Consider the following 19576-nt stretch of genomic DNA (forward strand, 5'->3'; position numbering starts at 1 on the left):
TCTGTGCGTAGCCGATGTGCATTGATTACACAGATTAAACGTTTCCAGATGAATACTACGTACCTGGTGTATGTTCATAGGTAAATACTGTATTGAATATTTCCTGAATTCATTTCAAACTACAAACACTGGTCATACAAAAGACACCATGCATGAGATGGAGGGATGGGGTGGTGAGGTACTTGAGGGAGGGTAGTGTAAGTTGGAACCGAATGGTGGAAGACTGGGTGACTGGGAGACAGTTCTTTTGTTGTCACCCCTTCAAGGATTGATGTATCTGGCTATAGAAAGGTAGACGTTAACAGATGGGTTGGTAGTTGTTGATAGGGTTGATAGATGTCAGTATGATTGATAGATGCTGAACGAGAGAGAGGTAGGTAGACGTTATTAGGATGCGAAAATAGATTTTAATATGATAAATAGCTGTCAGTGCGATGAAGATTGAAGTTAATGATAGATGTAAATAGATGTCGTAATGAAAGATAGACATAGATGTCAGTATATGCAGATCAAACATACTGCTTCCAAAACAACAACAACAGTGACTCCTCCAATGCGTATTGTGTCTGCGTTTTGTTTTCACTGCCCTGTAGCTCGCCTTTCACATATGACAACAAAATATCCCAGGGCTTTGTGCCTCCCCACGACGCGCAGACAATGCTGTGTGTGTGTGTGTGTGTGTGTGTGTGTGTGTGTGTGTTGCACTTATGTCTACCTCTTGTGTACTGTTTTCTTTTGTCACAGCCTTCACCCTGTGTGTGTGTGTGTGTGTGTGTGTGTGTGTGCGCGCGCACGCGCTCGTGGTGCATACAATCATAGGTATGCACGAGAAATTCTGTATCTACCAACGTTTTGTCACTGATATATACACACAGATCCAGAGTACACATGGGGACATTGGCTGTAATCATGAGAGAGAGAGAGAGAGTACCGTACACATAGTAGAAAGGAAAACTAAGAATGTATGTATATATATTTACCTGATCGTATGTATGTATGTGTAAGAAAAAATGTACATACTTATACGGGTACATAAGTCCCATACATACATGAACAGGACATTAACGTTGTGTAAGTGAAAGATCGTACACACAGCTCAGTAGGCCTACACTAAAGGGGCGGGTACACACACACACACACACACACACACAACCAGGGAAGTTACAAATTCACACACACACACACACACACACACACACACACACACACACACGGGAGCCATCCACTGTTTTGTCAGACCAATAAGTTTTTATGGGCCAAACCATCGTTGTTGGTAAATGGCCATCGCTTCCATAAATTCCCATTCCCTTTTTTATTGAGCTGTCGTAAAGTAATATTGATTTGTGCTGCTCTCTCTCTCTCTCTCTCTCTCTCTCTCTCTCTCTCTCTCACACACACACACACACACACACACACACACACACACACACACACACACACACACACACACACACACACACACACACACACACACACACACACACCAAAGAGCACTTCCTCACCCAATTTCACACACATGCATACCCCAAAAAACACTTCCTCTCTCTCTCTCTCTCTCTCTCTCTCTCTCTCTCACACACACACACACACACACACACACACACACACACACACACACACACACACACACGGCGCTGCGTACACATCCCTACATACGTACACAGACTTACTTAAGCATCTTACTGAGAATCCAACACCAGTGGAGCCTAATGTACACGCACACCTCCACGCACACGGGGCTATGTACACACCACGCACACAGAATAATGACCACCGTCACGCACACAGGATTACACACATACTTTCACACACACGCCTAGGCTACAGCTTTACGCGCACAGTTTGTTCACAGGATTGGCCACATCTTCACGCACATGGCTACACACACACACACACACACACACACACACACACACACACACACACACACACACACACACATTCCCTTACACGAGAATAAGCTTTAGTTACATATGGGTACCTTCACGCACATAATTTTACGCACACAAAATACGCACACACCTTCACTTATTTTCTATTAGTGTACGTAGGATCGCACATTTAGGACTACGCACACAGTCAAGCACCGTACACAGTTTCACGCACATAGGTACACACAAAAACACGCGGACAGGATAACGTACACACCGTAATACAATTCACCACAACGCACACACCATGTACACCTTGACTTGCGCTCACGCCTACACGCACAAAATTCTGCACATACCTGCATGGATTATAACAGCGATACCAGTTCACTTACAGCTAATTCTCTCTCTCTCTCTCTCTCTCTCTCTCTCTCTCTCTCTCTCTCTCTCTCTCTCTCAACACTTACAAACGCACACGAACCCATTTACTCAGTCACGCTCACAGACGATAATAAGCACACACAATGGCCATACGCACACATTCTCACATTAGTTGTCTGAGGTACACAAAAGTAACGTCACACACACACACACACACACACACACACACACACACACACACACACACACACACACACACACACCTCGTTATCAAGGCACCGTAAAATTATCACACGAAAAAATGCGCCGGGTTGTCAACACATTGCACTCCTCTTACACGGCGGTGAGATTACTAGTCTATAACACTTATCAGTGTCTGTTCTGCATCATTTATTCGTTTCTTACTGCCACACCCACGCCGGCACACTGACAGCAAGTGTAACAAGTGTACTGGAACGCTATTTACGGACTTCCCTATATATATATATATATATATATATATATATATATATATATATATATATATATATATATATATATATATATATATATATATAATTTTATGCCTTACATCTCGAAAAAGTAAAATAATACTAACCGGCATCGTTTTAAGAATTATATACGGTATATATATATATATATATATATATATATATATATATATATATATATATATATATATATATATATATGTTTCTGGCGTCAGAGTGCAGCAAAATTTAATCCCGGATCCACAATATATCAAATCTGCCTATCCGAAAAAGGCAGATAAAAAAGTTCACCAGGTCGCCAGATTTCAACTAAATTAAAAAAATAAAAAGTATCCAAAAAATTACTTCCTACCGAGTTTATATACTGTATCATGTCAGAGAGAGAGAGAGAGAGAGACCCTCTCGTGTCGGGTCATCGGTAAGATTTATTCCCGTGTACGTGTATGGGTGTGTATGTATGCCACGTACGTGTATGGGTGTGTATGTATGGCGTGTGTATGTATGGCGTGTGCGTGTCGGTGTGAGCGTGTGGGATAAGCCTCTCTCTGGTGTGGGGTGCTCAGTGAGATGTCAGGCAGGTTGTAAACAAGGTCGGCAGCTCCCCAGTGCCCTCTCAACCTCACCTGCCTTCCTCTGCCGTACCCTACCTCACCTGCCTTCCTCTACCTCACCTTACCATACCTCACACCTCTACCTCACCCTGTCTCACCTCCCTGTTCCTTCCTCAGCATCTCCTATCATCTCATACCTCCTTTGCCTCACCCTGGCTCACCTCCTCTACCTCACCCTGCCTCACCTGCTTTCCTCTTACTAATACCCTGCCTCACCCCGTGGCCTCTCAACCTCAAATGTCGTCTGCCTCACCCTGCCTTTGCCAATTATTCTGCCTCTCCGTCTCACCTCCTCTGCCTTACCCCCCCTCCCTCCTTCCCTTCCTGCCTCACCTTGGGTCTCTACCTTCCCTTCCTCACCCCATCACCCAGCTTCATTTACCTCTCTCTCTCTCTCTCTCTCTAGTCGCATAGGGAGGGGATGTAGATGGATAAAATTATTATTACTTATTATTATTATTATTATTATTATTATTATCATAATCTTTAGTTTTCTTATGATCGTGATTATAATTATCGTTATTATTATTTTTAACGTAGTAGTAGTAGTAGTAGTAGTCTATTATTATTACCTAAGTCTGCCTTGCTCTGACTCCCCCTGCCTCACCTCTCTTGCTAACCCTGCCTCACCTCTAGCTAACCCTGCCTCACCTCTTGCCAACCCTGCCTCACCTCTTTTGCTAACCTCTGCTTCACCTCTTTTGCTAACCTCTGCTTCACCTCTCTTGCCACCCCTGCCTCACCTCTTGCTAACCCTGCCTCACCTCTAGCTAACCCTGCCTCACCTCTAGCTAACCCTGCCTCACCTCTAGCTAACCCTGCCTCACCTCTTGCCAACCCTGCCTCACCTCTTGCCAACCTTGCCTCACCTCTCCTGCTAACCCTGCCTTACCTCTTGCTAACCCTGCCTTACCTCTTGCTAACCCTGCCTTACCTCTTGCTAACCCTGCCTCACCTCTTGCTAACCCTGCCTCACCTCTCGCTAACCCTGCCTCACCTCTCTTGCCAACCCTGCCTCATACACCTTCATACCCGCGAGCCTCCTGCCTCACTTCATCATTGCCTCTCCTTCCGCCTTGCACACCACTTCCTGTCAACCTCTCTCTCTCTCTCTCTCTCTCTCTCTCTCTCTAACTTTGACATTTTCGTTTCCTTTCACTTTATGATTTCAATTTCCTCTCCTTTTTCCCAAACTTTTAGGTCTCATAACTTTTCCCTTCCTCATTGCCTCTCCTCCTTCCCCCTACTTCCTCTTCCCTCCCTTCTCGTGACTCTCCATCTCCCCTCCTTCCCTCCCTCTCCTTTCCTCTGGTCTCCCTCCCTTTCTCCCTTTCACTCTTATCTTTCCCTCCTTCTCTCCTTCCCAGTCCTGCTTTCCCCCTTTCTTTCCCTCTCTCTAGTGATCCTGTCATTTTTATCCCTCCCCCCTGTCCATCCCACTGTCTCTTCCTCCCTTTCACTTTTATCCACCCTCTCCCTCCCACCTCTCTCTCCTTCACATCCTACTTGCCTCTCTTCCTTCTCGCTTTATTTATCCATCCTGCCTATCATTTTCACCTTCATCCCACCCCATCCTCACTATCTCCTTCCTTCCTCCCTTTCACTATCTCCTTCCTTCCTTCCTTCCTTTCACTGTCTCCTTCCTTCCTTCCTCCCTTTCACTATCTCCTTCCTTCCTTCCTCCCTTTCACTCTTATCTCTCTCTCCTTTCCTCCCTGTCTCCTTCCTTCCTTTCCACCTCTGTTATACCCTACTTTCCTTCCAGCTTCATTTCGTTCTCCTAATACTTTTACCGCCTTCTCCTCCTCCCTCCATCCTCTCTTCCACTTTTCCCTTCCACCTGTCCTTCCGCTTTTCTCTTTTCCTCTAAATTATTTCCTCCCTCCTTCTCTCCAAGTTCATTTTCCATCTTTTCCCGGCTCCTCCAATTCACCCCTCCTCCCCCCTTTCAGTTTCTCTCCCCCTCTATCCGCTCCCGTCTCACTTTATCGGTCTTATCTCCCCCCCCCGTCACCCCCCCCTCTCTCTCTCTCTCTCTCTCTCTCTCTCTCTCACACACACACACACACACACACACACACGTCTCTATCCATTTATCTATCTGTCTGTTCATGTTTTACTCTCTAGTTCCTTTCCTTCCTCTTTTTCTTCCTCCACTTCGTTCTGCCTCCTTCCCTCCTCACTCCTTCCCAACTTTCCACATTTCCTGTCTCCTTTTCTTTTCCCTCACCTTGTCTCTTTTCCCTCTCACTATTTTTCATACTTCCTTCACCTTTTTCTTCCACTACAGTTTCTACCTCATTCCATTTTTCCTTCCTTCCCTTCTCCTCATTCCTTATTTCCTTCCTTCCGTCCTTCTCATTCCGTATTTCCTTCCCTCCTCATTCCGTATTTCCTTCCCTCCTCATTCCGTATTTCCTTCCCTCCTCATTCCGTATTTCCTTCCCTCCTCATTCCTTTTTTCCTTCCTTCCCTTTCCCTCGTTCCTTATCTTCCTTCCATCCCTTCTCATTCCGTATTACCATCCTTCCTTATTCCTTAATTCCTTCCTTGCCTCCTCCTCATTCCATATTTCCTTTCCTCTTCCTCATTCCTTATCTTCTTTCCTTCCCTTCTCCTCATTCCTTATCTTCCTTTCCTCCATCGCTTCTCATTCCGTATATATTTCCCTCCCTGCTCATTCCATATTTCCTTCCTTCCTCCTCTTGTTTTATCTTCCTTACCTCTTTCTCATTCCATATTTTCTTTCTTCCCTCCATATTCCATATTTCCTTCCCTCCTCCTCATTCCTTATCTTCCATACCATCAACTCGATATTTCCCTTCCTTGGACTCCGTATCATCTTCCCTCCTTTCCCTCTCACTCCTTTTTTGCCTCCTATAACCTTCCCTTTTACTTACCTCCTTTCTGTCATTTTCTTCCCTATTCCTCAGTTCTCTCTCTCTCTCTCTCTCTCTCTCTCTCTCTCTCTCTCTCTCTCTCTGTCTTTATCATCTTCCCTCCTCCTTTCTCTCTCACTCCTTTTTTTTCCTCCTATAACCTTCCCTTTTACTTACCTCCTTTCTGGTATTTACTTCCCTATTTCTCAGTTTCTCTCTCTCTCTCTCTCTCTCTCTCTCTCTCTCTCTCTCTCTCTCTCAGACTCCTTCCAGAAACCTTCCTCCTCATATTCCATTCCGTTTTCATCTGCGCCTTCATCCTCTCCCTCCTCTTTCACAACCTGCCCCCCCCCCTCTCTCTCTCTCTCTCTCTCTGTCTTTATCCTTTTATTAGTCGTGTCTCCCTCCGCCATGCCGTCGCGCGCGCGCTCGCACACACACACACACACACACACACACACACACACACACACACACACACACACACACACACACACACACACACACACACACACACACACACACACACACACACACACTCTCTCTCTCTCTCTCTCTCTCTCTCTCTCTCTCTCTCTCTCGACCCGTTAACCATTTCCTCTTCCTTCCTCGTTCCCTCCACCTCTCCATTTCCTGTCACTGAAAGCATTAAGTGACTAAGGTATTTGTGGATACCGTTAAGGGGACACTAACTGAACCTCACCTAGATCCATCCTAACCCAACCTAACACACACCTAATCCTGCCTAACATACACCTAATTCATTCCTTCTAACACTACTCTTACCTCCATCCTAATCCATCCCAACACACACCTAATCCTGCCTAACATACACCTAATTCATTCCTTCTAACATCAGTTCACCCTTACATTATCCTAACTTAGTCTCCCTATTCTTACCTCCATCCTAATCCATCCCAACACACACCTAATCCTACCTAACATACACCTAATTCATTCCTTCTAACAAATTTACTCTTACAAAATCCTAACTTCTTTTACCTAACGTACGCCTATTTCATTCCTTCTAACATCAGTTCAGCCTTACATTATCCTAACTTAGTCTCCCTATTCTTACCTCCATCCTAATCCAACCTAACCTAACATCTCATTCATTCCTTCTAACATAAATTCACCCTTACATTCTCCTAACTTGTCTCCCCACCCTTACCTAAGAAATCTAATTCATTCATTTTGGCATAACCTAAAATTTACCTTCATCTAACGTACACAAATCTAAGTCTTTCCTTCTAATTTAACCTAAATTCATCCTAAACTAACCCAGGGTAACTAGACTTTATCCATTCTGTCATAGGCCATATCAGATCAAGTCTAGCCTTATAGTAACAACCAGATCCAATTACTTCTAACCTAACAGTCTAACCCTACACCAAACTACCCAGCCTAACCTAACGTAGCCCAACTAAGACCAGACCCAACATAGCCTAACTCAGCCTAACCTAATCTAACCTAAACCAACCCAGTCCACCATAACGTCTAACTATGAAGCCTCTAACAGCCAAACCTAGCCTAACTTAGTATTCTAGCTGTATATCTATGCAAATACACAGAAATATTTAGCGGTAGATGGAGAGAAGTTTACCTAATATTCATTGGATAATCTCCCCAGTCTCTCTCTCTCTCTCTCTCTCTCTCTCTCTCTCTCTCTCCTCCTAAACTGGTAGATTGAAGGCTACATAAGTATAAGTAGATTGGTATATAAATTAGGGTATACATGTGATATACAGGCTGCGTAGCTACATGAATAGGACTAGGTATAGAGATAGGTGGATAGATAAAGTAGATGAATAGCTAGGTAAATACAAGAACAGGAACTGGCAGATAGATAGATGGATAGATAGATGGATGGATGGATAGATAAACCAGGTGCATATATACATAGAATCCGGGCGATAGAAATATGGATAGATAGAGATATATAAAGTGGACGAATAGATAGATATAAAACAAGCTAGGTATATAAAGACCATAATAGATAGAGCGCTCGATAGATAAACTGATAGACCCTGGGGAGGTTAAGTGAAAGGGATAACTTAAGGAGACTGAGCCGGATGTACTTTAAGGTCTTATCTAAGTTGCCTCCTCTCTCTCTCTCTCTCTCTCTCTCTCTCTCTCTCTCTCTCTCTCTCTCACACACACACACACACACACACACACACACACACACACACACACACACACACACACACACGACAACCGGTCCTTCACGCCTAAGTATACTGTATTGCCTTGTACACCGTCACACTTCATCGCTTCACAACTTATCAAGGAGCCCACAGAGAGAGAGAGAGAGAGAGACTGTGTGTGTGTGTGTGTGTGTGTGTGTGTGTGTGTGTGTGTGTGTGTGTGTACTTAACATTGATCCCCCCTCCAAAAAGAATAAATCAATAAAATAAAGTTCATCCATCTTTCAATCATAGGCTATCTACATATGAGTGGGCATGGAACATATATTTATTTTTCGCTACATGTATAAATAGAGTGTTCCTCGTTACTCAAATGTTCAAACAAAAGCATCCATTGTTAGCTATGTGTACAGAGTTATTATTGATGTTATATGTACGTTATTGATGAGTCACATGTAAATCCTGGAACTAGTAGCCATATATGTAAGCAAGTGTTCATTGGTAGCCACATATACAAACAAGTCTTCATTGGTAACCATATATAAACATACAGACAGACAAAGAAAGCCTTCAGAATTAAATACGGTAACAGAGAATAGGAAGGGTGACAGGACGTAGAGAGAGAGAGAGAGAGAGAGAGAGAGAGCATTCGTGCGAGTTAATAAGGCGGTTATTGCGTTTTTCCCCTCCAGATAACACGTAGGGAGAAGATGTGGCTGTATAGGTAGAAAATTGACACGCGCACACACACACACACACACACACACACACACACACACACACACACACACACACACACACACACAGGACAGAGAGAGAGAGAGAGAGGGAGGGAGAGAGAGAGAGAGAGAGAGAGTGGAAAGTGGAGGGAATAAAAGAATTGAAAAGAAGAAAAGAGATGAAGGAGGTAGGAGAGAGTAAGCAAGACTGACAGGAAGAAAGGAAAACATTGAGAGAGAGAGAGAGAGAGAGAGTGTGTTACCTTCCACTGCTCTTCTTCTTTCCTAAATAGTAACTCGGTCTACCTGGCATACCAAAACGATCATTAAATTGGTTACTTGATGCGTGAGTGTGGTGGTGATGGTGGTAGTTGTGGTGGTGGTGGTGGTGATGGTGGTAGAGGGTATTGTGCTGTTGGTAGTTGTGGTGATGGTGGTGGTGGTGATAGTTGTGGTGGTGGTGATGGTGGTGGTGGTGATAGTTGTGGTGGTTGATGGTGGTGTCAATTGTGGTGGTGGTGATGGTGGTAGTTGTGGTGGTGGTGGTGGTGGAGGGTATTGTGCTGGTGGTAGTTGTGGTGATAATGGTAATTGTGGTTGAGGAACGTATGTATAACCGGGCAGCTCCACCGCCCAGTTATATCAGTGCCACCACGGGAAGGCGTCCTTCTCCAATTCCAGTCATTGTAATAAGTGGTATAATTATGATAATGGTAGGTGGTATTGGTTTGGTGATGGTGTTTAATGGTTGTAGGTGTGGTAGATGGGATGGTGGTAGTTGTGGTGGTTGTGGTAGTTGTCAGATTTTACGGTATAACACTAACCACAGGGTAATAAATTGTGGTAGCTATGGTGGTGGTGGTAGGCGGTAGAGATGGTGGTAGTTGTGGTGATGGTGGTAGTTTTAGTGATACTGGTGATGGTGGATGGTTGTAGTTGCGGTGGTGATGGTGGTAGTTGTGGTGATTGTGGTAGTTGCGGTGATGGTAGTTTTAGTGGTAGTAGTTGTGGTGATGATGGTAGTTGTGGTAGCAGATAACCCTACTCAGTACAGGCTTATAATAAAACTGGTAGTGATAGTGCATTGTAGAGATGTTGGTAGTTGTGGTTGTAGGATGTAAAGCAGGCGATGATGGTAGTGGTGGTGAGGGGTAGAGATGTTGGTAGTTGTGGTAGCAAGATAAAAGAAACTACACGATGATGGTAGCAGTGATGGTGGTGGTAGTGGTGAATGGTAGAGATGTTGGTAGTTGTGGTAGCAGATAAAAACGTCATGTGATGGTGGTTGCGATGGTGGTAGTGGTAGTGAGGGGTAGAGATGTTGGTAGTTGTGGTAGTAAGATAAAAAATACTACTCGATGGTGGTAGCTGTGATGGTGGTTGTGGTGGTGAATGGTAGAGATGTTGGTAGTTGTGGTGGTTGGGATGGTGGTAGCGGTGGTTATGGTCGATATTTTAAGGATTTATGTGACACAGAAGAGAGCAGTAAGGTCTAACCGGATAAATCGCTTGGGAAACGGTGTTAGGGAGCTTCCTTAACCGGGTAGATTACCTGCTCCTATGGCTCATTCCGGAAAATAAAATCGACTTACCCTGAATTTAAGACATGCTCCCAAACACCTTTTCCTAAGCGACTTATTTTTAAAAATTTTTCACCTTTAATGGATGAGAGAAAAAAAAAAGACATGATGGTTGTTGTTGTACCGTGACTGATGGTCGTGTTATTGAGAGAGAGAGAGAGAGAGAGAGAGAAAGGCATCTGTCCCCCCCCCTTCCTCTCTTTCTCTAACCAACAATTTGTCATTCACCGTATAGCCTCCCCCAACCCCCATTCTCTCTCTCTCTCTCTCTCTCTCTCTCTCTCTCTCCCTCCCTCCCTCCCTCCCTCCCTCCCTCCCTCCCTTTCCTTGCGTGAACTTTGACCTTCCCCTCGCTCTCCTTCCTCTCTTTCCCCTCGCCCAGACGTCTCTCTCTCTCTATCACACACACACACACACACACACACACATCCATTCAGTCTTATATCTTTCCTATCGAATAAAATCGTTTGGTGGAAGGAAGAATTATTTAAAAACCGTCTCATCGCAGTGGTAAAGGGAGCCCTAGTATCTATTCAGTGTGGATGGTAGGTATTAACGCCGAAAAGGTGATATGTGAAGGTTTGTGGCACGTAGGGGGACTGGACCGAAGGGAATGGGACTGTAAAGGATCCTGTGCTTAGAGTCACACACACACACACACACACACACACACACACACACACACACACACACACACACACACACACACACACACACACACACACACACACACACACACACACAAAACCACCTGCACCACACCCCACTTCCTTTTCCCACACCCTTCAGCTTCCCCATCTCTCTCTCTCTCTCTCTCCCCCTCCCCCTCACACACACACACACACACACACACACACACACACACACACACACACACACACACACACACCTGTAACTTGTATTTCTGTTCAGCCGCCATTTTTACCCACCCCCTTGTTTCATTTGCTTTCCGCCACTTCCACACTACATGCCCCCTCCTTCATAGATGTAGGGGTTAGTAGGAGGTCGTCGCTTCATCACCACTACCGCCTTCCCTCTCCATTCCCTCCAAATATCTTACCCTCACCCTCTCTGTCACCCCCCTCCACCCTCTTTCCACCTCAGTCACACTCCCCACCATACCATCCATTCCCCACCCTATTACAATTTCACCGCTATCATTACTACCACCTTCCCTCTCCATTTCCACCAAATATCTGTTTTAGATATTACACCCGCACCCTCTCTGTCACCCCTCTCCACCCTCTTTCCACCTCATTCTCCCCTCCATACCACGCTTCCCACCCCATGTCCTTATTCCCACCCTATTATAATTTCCCTCACCACTATCACCGCTACCACCTTCCCTCTCCATTTCCACCAAATATGTGTTTTAGATATTACCCCCTCACCCTCTCACCCCCTCCCCCCTCTTTGCACCTCAGTCACTGTCCCCACCATACCATCCTTCCCATCCCATGTCCTTATTCCCACCCTATTACACTTTCACCAAGCGTACAGTTCCTTCCATATCACTACTACTACCATCTTCCCTCTATACTCTCACACCCTCATCCTCACAATCACCCTCACTGCTCCACCTCAGTCACGCTACCATACCACCTTTCCCACCCGCTGTCCTTATTCCCACGCTGTTGCAATTTCTCCACCAAGCATACAGTTTCCCCCTTTCTTTCACTTTATTTATGTGTTATTATTATATGTGGTAAGTGGGGGCGCTCACCATCCACTCACTGGATGTATTGCTGCTCTCGGGTGTCTGCCCTTTCCTCTCCTCCATCCTCCTCTATCATTCTTTCCCTCATTCTTTCCTCATCTCTCTGCCTATGGTGACTTTACACTCCCTTCTCCGTCTTTCTCTCCTTTTTCCTCTTCCTTCTGCCTGTGGGTGACTCTACACCGAGTACGCTGGGTGGTAACCATATAACCAGATTTTGGCGCCTGGTGGTTTAGTGGGTAATTATGGCGCTCCAGTCGGATTGAGCTGGTGAAGGTTTATATCCAAGGGGTGGTTGGGGTTCATTGCTCACGTAATTCTCATCTTAAATGTCAGGACCAACTTGCCAAATGTCAGGACCAACTTGCCTAGCCCCGGGCTTCTACGGTCCTCATGGGACATTGTAGGATTGGATGAAGGATGGATTACTATTATTATTATTATTATCATCATTATTATTATTATTATCATCATTATCATTATTATTATTATTATTATTATTATTATCATTATTATTATTATTATTATGCAGGAGTATCTCTAGAAGCGGCCATTTCCGCAAGTCACTCCCTAAGATTTTTTTTTTTTTTTCGGGGGGGAGGGGAGGGGAGAACCTTGCTTTGCTTCCTTAGATTTCAGTGAAGCCCTGATGGTCGCGCATTTTTTGTACTTGGTCATCTGCCTCAATCACTCTACCTACCCCCTCCGTATCTGCCTTACTCATTCTACCTAACCCCTCCTTACCTGCCTTACTCACTCTACCTAACCCCTCCCTATCTGCCTCACTCACTCCACCTAACCCCTCCCTATCTGCCTCACCCAATTTACCTAACCCTCACATCTACCTCACTCACTCTGCCTAGCCCCCACATCCCCTACCTCATTCACTCTATGTACCCCAGTATTCACTCTGCGTACCTCCACCCCGTGCATATCCTGCCTCACTCACTCTGCCTACCCCTTCCTTCCTTTTTACCCCTCCACCAGCACTTCTGTCTCAGCTTCCCCTCCCCTCTGCATCTCTAGCCTCACCCTCTTCCACTCCCCACTTCCTTCTCCCGTACCCCTGCCCCATTTCCCACCCATACCCTGTTCACTTCCTCCTCATCTCCTGTCTTCCTCCTCACTGCACTCCTCCCCCTCCCTCCTCCTTTCCTCGTGGACTTACAAATGAGCATAGTTAGGGATGATTTAACCCACATCTTCATCACTACCATCCTCGCTTCTCTATTATCACCACTCTCCTCTCCTTCCATTCCTACCAGCCTCCTTCTCTCTCACACTTAACCTACTTACACCCCCTCACCCCCAGCTATACACCCCTATCACCACCACCTTGCCTTCTCCATCCTCACTATCGCCAGTCTCCTCATCTTCCATCTCTACCAACTCAAGCCTCAGTAACACTTCACATTCCTACCAATACCCCCTCCCCCCAACTTTACAAGCCCATCACCACCGCCTTGCCTTCCCCATCCACACTATCACCACACCCCATCGTCCTTTCTTCATCCTCACTATCGCCACTCTCCTCCCCTTCCTTTCCTACCAACCCTAGCCTCACTAACTTTTCACTTTCCGTCCTTCTTCCCCTCTTCCCTCCCTGTACAAGCCCATCACCATCCTCCCGTCTCCATCCTGACTGTCACCGTACCCAGTCCTCTTCCATCCCTACCAACCCCAGCCTTTCAACACTCCACATTCCCACCAACACCACTCTCCACATTCCCACCAACACCACACTCCCTTCCTCTTCCTCAGTACAAAAGCTCCCTCTTCTTCACCCCACTATCTGTATCACACCCTTCGATTTTCCCATTTCATCTCCCTCCTTCCCCACCCCCCTCATCCCCTTCTCCATCCCTCTTTACCCTCCTCCTTTTCGCTTCATTACTACCCCACCACCGCCCTTTCCTCCCAGCTGTATTCTCTCTGTTTCCTGTTCACCTCTCCCTTCTCTTCCTTTCCTACCCACTCATCCTCTCTTTTTTTCACCTCCCCTCCCGGCCTTTACTCCCCACTCCTCTCCCTTTCGTTTTCACCTCTCCCTTCTCTTCCTTTCTTTCCCACTCATCCTCTGCCATTCCTCTCCCCTCTCCATTTCCATTTCATTTCACCCCGTTCTCCTTTCCGTTTCATCCCTCCCTCTCCCTTTCCTGTTCACTCCCACCCTCTCCCTTTTCTCTCCTTCTCTCCTACACCCCTTGTTTCCCTTTCTTTCCCCTCCCCACTCCCCCATCTCCAGCCTCCCTCGTGGACTTACAAATGAGCTTAGTTAGAGGCGACTTAGCCCGCATCTCGTTTCCATCTTCCCCCTCCCCCTCGTTTTCATCCCCCCCTCCCCCTCGTTTTCGTCTCCCCCTCCCCCTCGTTTTCGTCTCCCCCTCCCCCTCGTTTTCGTCTCCCCCTCCCCCTCGTTTTCGTCTCCCCCTCCCCCTCGTTTCGTCTCCCCCTCCCCCTCGTTTCGTCTCCCCCTCCCCCTCGTTTTCGTCTCCCCCTCCCTCTCGTTTCGTCTCCCCCTCCCCTCCCTCCATTACTGTCCCACTCGTTCCTATTTATTTCTTCATCGTAAGTTCAGTTCCAGAGTTCGTCCAAATTGGCTAATACTCGTAGTTAATAACTTTGAAGGTTGTGGGATGATAGATTGAGTAGGGAGGCGTTTTTGTCGTAACCACCCTGTTCAGTAACGACTCACACACACACACACACACACACACACACACACACACACACACACACACACACACACACTTCCTGGTTTGCTTTTATTCCAGCTTCCCCCACAACACACCACACTCCCTCATACTCCCCCACCTTCACCTCATTCTTGCTGTACCTCAACTTCCAGCCATCTCACTGTCTTATACCCTCCCACAAAATACTGTCCTTCTTCTCAACATCATCCCATCATCAGTTATAGGCTAATCTCCCTCCCGTTATATCTCAAAGGAGTGCAAAGTTCAAAGGAATACAACAACAACAGACCAATTGGGCCTCGCGTGGTTTGGTGTAGGGAAGCTTATCAGTAACAAAACATCTATCAGTTAAAGGTGAAGGGTTGAAAAGCAGGTGTGGAAGTAAAGATCATTTCATATTGGTCTAATTTTGCTTCGAATATGTGAACTTAGCTGACAGTACATCAAATAGAAACACTAGAAAGCACCGTACAAACGTAATATTGGTAAAGGTAATGATTCTCCACCTTACTGTACCACGCTCCCTCATGCACCCCACACCACCACACCAAACCGCCCTCTCTCGCTCTCTCTTTCCTACACCCCCCCACTCTCCCTTCCTAATTTCATACACTTCCAGACCACACCACCACACCAAACCGTCCTCTCTCCCTCTTTCTTTCCTACACTCCCCCACCACACCCCCCACTCTCCTTCCCTCATTTCATACACTTCCACACCACACCACCGCCCTCATTTACTTCCCCATACAGACATAGTAGTATAAATGACATGGAAAACAGATAATACTAGGAATAGTATAAATGACATGGAAAACAAATAATAATAGGAATTCCTGCAGCACACTACCCTCTAAAGCAAAAGCACACTCATACATAAACAAAACATGAATGGTTTGGGGAATTTGGATACCAACACACACCATCCTCCCTCATACACCTCCCTACCACACAAGCCTGGTCCTTATACTCCTCACACCACACCACACAATACCACCTTTCGTATTCCTACCACACTACATCACTACTCACACTCCCACTACACCACCCATCATATACTACCCGACCTCACCACCGTCCCTCGTACATCCTTACCACACCACACCACCCCACACCACACCACCCCACATCACCCTTGTTCATACACTCCCCACCACACAACACCACATTCTTATACTCCCCCACCACACAGCACCACTCTCATACTCCCCCACCACACCATCCTCCCCCCTCACCATCCTCCCTCATCCACTCCCACTACCCCAAAGACACCGGCATCAAATCAAAAGACTGTCAACTCACCTAGACAGATGCAAGGGAGGCGGAAGTGGTGTGTATCGGAGAGCGGTTCCTGGGTGTAACTGATCCCGCTGCAGCTGCACTAACACACCTACACACTCACAAACCACCGCCACACCTGCACACAGCACCACACAGCTGCCTCCACACACCGCACGTCACAGAGCACCAGCAGCACACTACCTCCAATCCCGTCCACACCCCTACTACTCCTCCTTCCACAAGCCAGTCTCAAGCGTGTACCCATGTTTTTATACTCTTTGTTCCCTTCTCCTAAGATTACCACCATATTTTAGGGATCACAGGTATTGAGAATCGATGCCTTAGCTAGAAATGGGCTTGTGAGAGTCCAAAACGGGCTCGAAGGAGGTGAAAATCAGGCCAAAATCGACTCGGGTAGCGATGTGTTTTCGTACGCTTGGCAGGGCGGTGATGGGTGGTCGTATCGATGGAAGGCGGATTCTGGCACCCAGTGTAAACAACAAACAACAAATTGTCTCTATCCCGGAGGTAACCTGACCGGATTATGTCATGCTTCAGGATGGATGTGCTAGATACACACACACACACACACACACACACACACACACACACACACACACACCACTGATATTACATTTTTCTTTGTATGAAGGTATTAGGTGTGGTGTTTAGGATAGGTTAATGATACGATAGGTTGTGTATGTTATTATATTTACCGTGTCACTGCGTTAGGAGAAACACATTGAGGTGGTTTGGCCATGTGGAGAGGATGGAGAGCGAGAAACTGACGAGGAGAGTGTATGTGAGTGAGGTGGAGGGGGAAAGGGGGAGAGGGAGGCCAAGAATGAGATGAAGGAATGGAGAGGTATACGAGAGAGGCGGGGTGTGAGCTGGAAGCAAGACAGTGAAATGGCGGGGGACAGGGTGACATGGAGGCGATTTGTTTGTGGCCACCCCTTACGGGATTACAGCGTCTGGGAGTAGATAGATAGATAGTCTGCTGGTAGGAGACACACACACACACACACACACACACACACACACACACACACACACACACACACACACACACACACACACACACGTTAAATATATGAAGATACGATAATCATGTCTTTTTCATTATTTCCTTGGAGGGGGGGGGGAGAGAGTTGGGGAGAGGGCAGTCAAATGATGGGTGACAGAGCTACTTGGAGGCGTTTTGTCTGCGGCCACCTTTGCAGGATGAGGGCGTGGGGCTATAGATAGATAGATAGATAAAGTTGACACAATTTAAAATGATCACAGCCTAGAAATATGTATATAATTGATTGCTGGGACCTACAACCCGAGGACGTTTTATCTTTATCTTTGCTGACTCCCGGAAATTCAGCTAGTTCTCTCTCTCTCTCTCTCTCTCTCTCTCTCTCTCTCTCTCTCTCTGTGGGTGTGGGTGACTCGAATGGCAGAGGAAGTGAGTGTAATGGAGGATGATGAGAAGCGGGTTCGTCCTTCCCGCCACCATAGTAGTGTTTGGAGGAGGGCAGGAACCCCCCCCCACACACACACACACACACCAGGTAGGGCAAGGAGACTAGATTTATTTCAAGTTACGTGTACTGTATGCAGAAAACATAAATATATAAAGGAAGCAAGGAAATCATGAGGTATATTCTGATTACTATTTTTATTATTATTATTATTATTATTATTATTTTCAGGAAGGATGGTGAAAAGAGTCCAGCAACGTCCCATATTTCTTCCTATAACCAAGTAGGTGACCTTTTTTTCCTCAAGTTAGTCAATATTTTCCTTTTATAAATGGACATACATTTACTTTTTTTTTTTTTTTTACTCCTTTCACCTTAACATGGCTCAAATTTTCATCCTTTTGCAGCTTATTGGCAGGGAAAAAGGAAAAAAAAGTACTGTATAGGGCTCCACATCATACTCATACATCTTTTCCCTAGCACTTCTTCGTGACTAGCACCATATTCAAGTGTTATTGTTACAGTTCAGCATACAGAGATAGAGGGATGGTGATTTTGGGCCAAGTTCTAGTGAAAGGAGTATAGGTATGATTATCTTCAAGGTGTCACTGATTTAAGCTTCCAGTCTGGGTTTTTTAGGTCTCAACTGTAGCGTCTGCGTTTATCCCCCCCCCCTCTCTCTCTCTCATTACACTCTCTCTCTCTCTCTCTCTCTCTCTCTCTCTCTCTCTCTCTCTCTCTCCATTATACGTACTTAAAATCCCAGTCTCGAATCCATGAGTAGCAAAAAATAATCTTAAAACCTCTACCATCCCTCAGATTTAAACCCTTATAAACCACAAAAGGGAGGGAGAGGGAGGGGAAGACCGAGGATGAGGTGGAGGGATGGAGTTGAGAGGTATATGAGGGAGGGGGGAGTGAGTTGGGGGGAGGGTAGTCAAATGGCGGGGGACAGCGACATGGAGGCGATTTGTTTGTGGCTACCCCATACAGGATTGAGGCGTCTGACAATAGGTAGATAGATAGAAGCACCACGTCCACTCGGAGCACCTGAATCCACCTGACCACCATGCTTTCTATAAATCCTCCTCTTATACAAGTAGGTCAATAAAATCCATGTAAATTCCGATCAGTTCTTAACATATATATACAAAAATCTGCTTCAGTTGACAGGTAGACCATAAAAATAATGATGAAATAAGGTGCTAAAGATAATAAGGGTGAAATAAGATGAAGATAAAGTGTGATAAATAAGACTAAGATGATCTAGGGTGATATGTGATTCTGTCCTGCACTGTGACCTTCCATTGATACACATACTAAACCGCCTTCAGTATGACAGCTCCATACTAGCACCTTCAGTTCAGTTCTGTTTTGTCATATACTTCTCTGTGGGTGATTTTATTCAATTTAAGAAGGACCGGTGTTAGTGAAGGAATTATCTCTTGAATTCAGGTGATGTCACTCTTAGGCCCAATTTTTTTTGGCAAAGGAGACTCCCTAACACCTCTTCCTAAGTGAATTATTTTGCTTATTATACGTTAATATCCTCTTATGCATCATCTGAATCGTTCAAATACCACCATACTCAGCATAAATAACACACAAGGATATTAGCCAGGCATAAATAACACAAAAGGATATTAGCCAGGCATAAATAACACACAAGGATATTAGCCAGGCATAAATAACACAAAAGGATATTAGCCAGGCATAAATAACACACAAGGATATT

At 45.7% G+C, this 19576-nt stretch overlaps 1 protein-coding gene across 1 annotated transcript in view; it reads right to left on the reverse strand.

Moving 5' to 3' along the window:
* The window catches only part of LOC145395910 (uncharacterized), a 98317-nt gene extending 81765 nt beyond the window's left edge, over window positions 1–16552 (reverse strand). The window contains exon 1 of the mRNA XM_080269435.1: window positions 16394–16552. The gene's annotated coding sequence lies outside the window, so the exon portion shown is untranslated. The remainder of the gene's footprint in view (window positions 1–16393) is intronic.
* Between the last annotated feature and the right edge of the window lie 3024 nt (window positions 16553–19576).

This window comes from Coenobita brevimanus, chromosome 33 (assembly GCF_032717465.1).
Source record: "Coenobita brevimanus isolate Jiangsu-jjx chromosome 33, ASM3271746v2, whole genome shotgun sequence".
In the NCBI taxonomy this organism is placed as follows: domain Eukaryota; kingdom Metazoa; phylum Arthropoda; class Malacostraca; order Decapoda; family Coenobitidae; genus Coenobita; species Coenobita brevimanus.